Source organism: Anomalospiza imberbis, chromosome 5, assembly GCF_031753505.1.
Source record: "Anomalospiza imberbis isolate Cuckoo-Finch-1a 21T00152 chromosome 5, ASM3175350v1, whole genome shotgun sequence".
Lineage (NCBI taxonomy): Eukaryota > Metazoa > Chordata > Aves > Passeriformes > Viduidae > Anomalospiza > Anomalospiza imberbis.
In genome coordinates, this window is record NC_089685.1 from 71,236,189 (window position 1) to 71,242,337 (window position 6,149).

At 39.4% G+C, this 6,149-nt stretch overlaps 1 long non-coding RNA gene across 1 annotated transcript in view; it reads left to right on the forward strand.

Annotated features, from left to right (window-relative positions):
* Window positions 1–3,991, forward strand: part of LOC137475061 (uncharacterized) — a 7,022-nt gene extending 3,031 nt beyond the window's left edge. Inside the window, exon 3 of the long non-coding RNA XR_010999676.1 lies at window positions 3,271–3,991. This is a non-coding gene — a long non-coding RNA (uncharacterized lncRNA). The remainder of the gene's footprint in view (window positions 1–3,270) is intronic.
* The last annotated feature ends 2,158 nt before the right edge of the window (window positions 3,992–6,149 follow it).

A 6,149-nucleotide genomic window follows, 5' to 3' on the forward strand; every position in this document is an offset into this window, starting at 1 on the left:
AGAACACAAAATTAATCTGTTTCCATTAATCCTGAGTAGGACTGGGTAGTCAAAGGAAGCTGTTTTCCCGCTCTTCTGAGGGCAAAGTTAAGGTCTGACCAGGCTTTGTCAGGAGTTGCCTATACTTCCTAGTTCCATAAAATCTGCTTTTCCAAGTGCATCTGCAAAAAACTCCATCCAAGTAATGTGACCTTTTATAAGACTTTTTAAGTTCATGCTGTTCTGCCACGCTTACATCTGTAAGAACAAGCAGAGAGATACTGCAAGAATTGTGCCAGAATTTGTCTTTCAGAAAACCTGCCACAAAAGTATAACATGAAAGCAATCTTGGTTGAACCCAGATACGCAAAAAAATCTAGGAAAATCAACAGAAATGGCTTAATGTGCTTTCAAGTACATCATGCTTATCATGAGTGCTCTTAAAATTTGGTTCTAGGTGTCCAGATATGATTGATTTCAATTTTATTTATTTCTTTAAGGAATTTGTGTCAAGTGTCAAATTGTTACCACTAGAATAATTATGAGTAGCATCTGAGCACTTTAAGTACTTTAAAATTTTATGTGACACTTTAAAAATGTAGTTTGGGTTTTTTTCAAATAATAGAAAGCAAAAGTCTCTTTACTATTTCACTGAACTTTTGAGAACAGGAGCAATATGTTTATAATAGAGATAGGAAAAGCTTCATCTGCACTTACCTCTGGTTCAGACAACCAGCAGTGACAATCCCGCTTTCCTTGTCAAGTTTCAAGAACTCACAATCCTTAATTTAAACACTTGAGAAATCTATGAAGCCTGCCAGTCTAGTTAATGAAGCCTCCTCCTTCCCCCTTTTTAAACAAAATCTGACTTTCTTTAAAGACCACTTAAGGCATATCTCTGATTATACAAACAGGGTGAATAATCCAATAATACCTCCTTTGAGTTGTTTCCCTCACCACCCCCAGCAGTTCCACTAAAGGAACAGGACTTAAAGGTAAGGAGCTGGTTCCAAATAAACAACAGACGTGGATATGTGCTGCTTCTGTGGACTCTGCAAGGCTGCATACAAGTCCCTGCTTTGATTGGAGGGCTTCTTGATCTCAGGTCACTTAGAAGGTTATGGGCATTAATTAATATTCTCTTAAATTCTCTTACATATCTATCAAAATATTCCCATTTTTTTTAGATGTTTGCATGACTTGAAACTGCTTGCTCAGCATCACACAGCATATATGAGAGCGTGCATGTGTGATCCAAGAGACTCTGTGCATTCAGCTGTTCAGAAAGTTAGATCAGATAATTAGACAGACTTTGGCATCTTACCACTGGTTCTCTAGAACAGTTGAAACAAATTATTAATCAGCTGTTGAAATAAGACTGATACTTCATTGGGCTAAATGCTGTGAAATACGTACTGACATTGAATTTGCAACCTCTATTTGGACAAAGCACGGTAAATTATTTCACATAGGTTATGAGACTATATGCAATTGTTTTTTCTCTTTCTATTCTGTGTTATAGTGATGGAAATCTAGAAGGAAAAATGTGTGCAGCAGGAACATGAGATCACATAGTCAGGTTGTTTGTATAAGCTGTTTAATTGTGTAAAATTAGTAAATAATAATAGTGAGATTGGCTGCCCATTGGCAACAGTCAACTCTGATAATAATTCCTATGGCTGTCACAATATGAGATGAAAAATTTACATCAACGTTAATTAATATATCGTGAGCACTAATGACTTCATCATCTGTATGCACTGAGAACAGACAACATGAAATACAGCAGCCATGAAAGGATTTATAGCCCTTGATTACTGAGACTGGCATCACAGCTGGCAGGGAAATTATGTCCAAGCAAGGGTGGAATTGGAGGCAGGAGGGAGGAGCAGAGATTTTGAGAACAGGTTTAGATGAAACATGGAAGATGTGGAGCTACAGAAGGATCTCTCTTTACTGCAACACGGAGTACCACAGGTATCTTGAATGTGTCATGGGGATGGCAAGCTGGTCAGAAGGTCAGAGAAGATTCCTATAAATGCTGAGAGAAGGCAGCAGAAAATGAAGGATGTGAGTGTGGAGTTTCTGTAGTGAAACCATGCACAGGAGAGACCTCTCCCAAGTAGAGGGAGATGGGTGGCAAGACAGGGTTTGTGTCAGAAAAGTGGAGTCAAAAGATGGATGGCTGAGTCAGAAAATCGTGGCCCAATAGGACAGGAATAACAGCAAAACAACAGTATTGTCTACTATGACCAAAACTTGGAAGGAAGAAGCAAAACAAGTAATTTTAGCAATCTGAAGTTTAAAATAGTAAGGCTGCTAAAAGATCATGTCAGGATGAAAGACAAATGCAGGATGACACCAGTTAAGAGCAGAGAAGTAAGTTTCTGAATTAGTAATGTAAATATGGTTCCATCTCTTATGTGAAGATCAGCCAAGAGGTTTTCATCTGGTCTTAGGAGGTATCCAGAAATTCTCATTTAAAATACCTTTGATGAAAGGTCTTGGACTTATCACTTGGTTTCTAAGTGTGTGATAAAAACTCCAATTTAATACCATAAGACAGAGTAAATATTGTCTTTTTCATGTATAGGACTGTTATTGTAGACTTGGACATTAGATGCTTTTACTGAGGCTTTGGAAACTTGGCTTCTGAGTGCATTGTATTTATAAAGCTCTGGAAGTCTTTCATGTAGATGTGTAGCTTGATGTCTGTTTTAATTTTCAGAGAATTTATCCTGAAGGATTTTCAGTTCAGTTAATGTTGTTGATAGGGATTTTCTATTCGTGCACTGCATGTACAAAGCCCAAATCTTTAGACATTTTAGAAAAAAATTAGTATATTTTTATATCAAATATGAAATGGTTGAGCTATCCTTAAATTGGAACAATTTTCGTCTCACTGAAATTCATCATTATCACACCTCCTGGTAACTGAGAATACTTCAGGCTGTGGGCTGGAGATAGCTGCAGACTTTCTGGTGTAAAAAAAAGTTTGCCCAATGTAAAGCAAGAGCTTTACCTGCATGCCAGAAGGTGTATTTGTGGTACCAAGATCACAGCTGGAAAATGGTTATGGATTCTAGCTTGGACTGAAATTAAAAGAAAACTTGTCACTTACCAGAAATGTTGCTTTTTATCCAGCCCCTAGGAAAGACTGTTTTGGGAACATGTCTATTCATTCAATCTCATTTATGCTATCACTGTCTTTTAGAACTGTTTTTCCCAGTCACTTGATATTCAGCATTCTGTTAGCATTTGCCAGTCACATTTTAACTATTTCTTTTCCAGACTGTATTAGACTGTGAAAAGGATACAAATCAAATTTATCCTTGGAGGAGTTCACAGTTAAGAAGTCTGAAGTTGTAGGTCTGGATGTATCTCTCAACAAAACTTATAACAGTTAGGGTGAAACCCCGAAGCCCTGGTGCAAACTGCTGTCCTAATGTCCTTGGGTCGATTGATGCAGACAGGTCCAGGAGACTGAGGATGAAAGTCTGCCCTTTACCCAGAAACAGCAGCTCACTGACCATCAGTCTCACAAATGCCATTTCTCTCTCCACATGCTGACCTGAAATCCAGATTGTGCTGGCCTGGTGTATCGATTCCAGTTTTCTCTCTGGCTAAACTCTCTTTGAGCATAGTCCAAAGTGAAAGGTTTGAAGCTGACTGGTAGCTAATGTGATGCAGTTTCTTCCTCCAGGAAAGAAAGGGACCTGCCCTGAAAGCTCAATTGATTAATTTAGCTAAGAGAAACATACTTGCTCAGGATAAGTAATGCCACAGCTCAGAGCCAGAAGCCAGGACGAAACAACATTTAAGTTTCCACTGCTTGGGGAGACATAAATTTGATTTCCGTAATGAAGGCCAAGGCATTTGTTGATCGGCAGGCAGGGACTAAATCTCTGTGATGTGTGGACACAGCCCTTGACAGGGACACACCTCAGCTCAGGAAGAGCCCTGGGTTTGCGCGAATCCAGGATCTTAAACCAGGCCCTGGAAGAGAGCTCTTGATCCCAGCGCCTCAGCTCAGGAAGAGCCCTGGGTTTGCGCAAATCCAGGATCTTAAAGCAGGCCCAGGAAGGAAGCAGACGATGGGGAGATAGAATCTGATGGAAAAACATGGCTGGGTGTCCAACAGGGGCAGCTGACTCAGGCACACATGAGATGCCCTAAGCCAAATTTCCTGCCTTACAGGCAGTGCTGCTGCTGGAGACAGTTGTGTAAGAGAGGTGCAAGTCAATACAGAGACTGGCTCGGTGTATTTCACATGCATTTTTAAAGCAGTGTGGCTTTGCACGGTGCTTCCTAGCTTTATTACATGAATACATATGTTCCTGCTGATGTAATTCTCTTGAAAGGTATAAATAATGGATATTCTTCATAAGCAGTTGACCCCCTGGAAAGACTGAAATCAGAGAGAGGGAGTTTGAGCTATCTCTTGCAATTCAGCTCACACCTGCACTCAAAGTCACTGGATAAAAGTCATTTAGAGGAATTCCTGTAATGTGTCATTGCCTGCTGCCTCCAGTGTCACTCTGGTCACTGGCACCAGAGAAGTCTATTAGATGGAAAAGACAGGGGGAGAAAAACAGTGGAAGTAATACAGCTTGTTAAACTACTGCCTTTCGAGTCATTGGGGGCACTTTTATTTTATTTTATTTTAACCAAGGACAATCATTTTCTAACAGAAGGGGTCTTTAGCATCAAAACAGCTGTCATACTTCCTCCTTTTCCACAGCCAGTTACAAGAATAAAGGAAACAATTCTCAAATATTGTCAGTTCTAAGGTGATTTTATCCTCTGTGATTCGATGACTGCCAAACTGGAGACCAAACAAGACTAAGTTCCCTCAAAATCCTTATTCCACTGATGTACAATGTAGAAAAGCATGAAAACAGCAGCAAGTCCCTAATTTTCAAAAGGCTCATAGGTTTCACAGAAGTAAAAAACATCCCCAAAAGCTAAATCTTGTCCTTACTAATGTGTCTGATCTGCACAGTGGTAACTGCTTCCAGTCTGCAGGTATGGGGATTACCTTACCAAAATAGCTGGTGTTTCACTTTTGGGAAGATTCTGCTTGTGTGAGGTTTGAGAGGATTGACTAGGGCTAGAAAGGTGGGAAAAAAAAAAAAAAAACAAAGCCAAATAAAAAAACAAAACCAACAACCAACAAAAACCAAACCAGCTGTATTTTTTTTTCTGTTTATTTGCAAAGAAAATTCAACTTTTACTTCTCCCAACTAACTTGAATTTTTCAGCTTTCCCATCCCACAGGCACCACACCTTTTAGTACTACAAAGCAGTACAACAAAAGCCACTGGTTCAGCAAGAAAACAGGCAAATTAGCCCTTTGTCCCTCCTCACCCCAAAAATACTTTATGCAGCTCTGTGTGGAAGAAACACAGTTCAATTTTTGTGTTCATACACTGTGATAAAGTCTGACATTTTTAGAAAGCATTGGTGTCAACCGAGTATTGGTCTGGATTTGCACCTCTGTAAATGAGATGAGACTCCAGCCCACTGTATCTGGTATCATTTCCTCCCTCCCCATGGTAAGTTATAATATAAACATATCCTGCTTCTTTCATACAGCCACCTGCCATTTTTGCTTTATTGCTGCCAGAAGGTTTAAAGGCAGGCTTTTAAATATCTTGAAAGTTTCCTGTTGATAAGAAAAGGTGGTTTTAGCACTTTTAAGTAAACAGTAACACACAAACATCACAAATCATGCTTTTTTGATAGAATCTACATTAGCTACATGAAGCATGAGGGACATGACTGTAGGGGGAAGAGAAAAAAAAAATCCTGATTTTCTGGCAGGGAAACCTAGCAAAAATTAGTTGCAAAACATGGGGTGGATATCTACTGCTATATATCGAAACAATCAACCCAGAATTTGAAACAGTCTTTGTATGTCTTTTGTCTGGGTGACAGTCTTTGGGCAGTCCTTCAGGTGGGACAGATGGTTCTGCAGCAGATAACTAATGCTTGTGAGCATTTTAATCTAGTGAAATCCACAGCTTGAAGGAAAAAAATACCTGTTGATGTCCAGGAGGGCAAAAATCACTGTAACCTGTGTACTTGGAGTTTAATTTCTGAAGTTTTAATGCTATTTCTAGACAGCTGACATAGTGAGGCTTAAAAACCATTGATGTGTGTTTAAAATC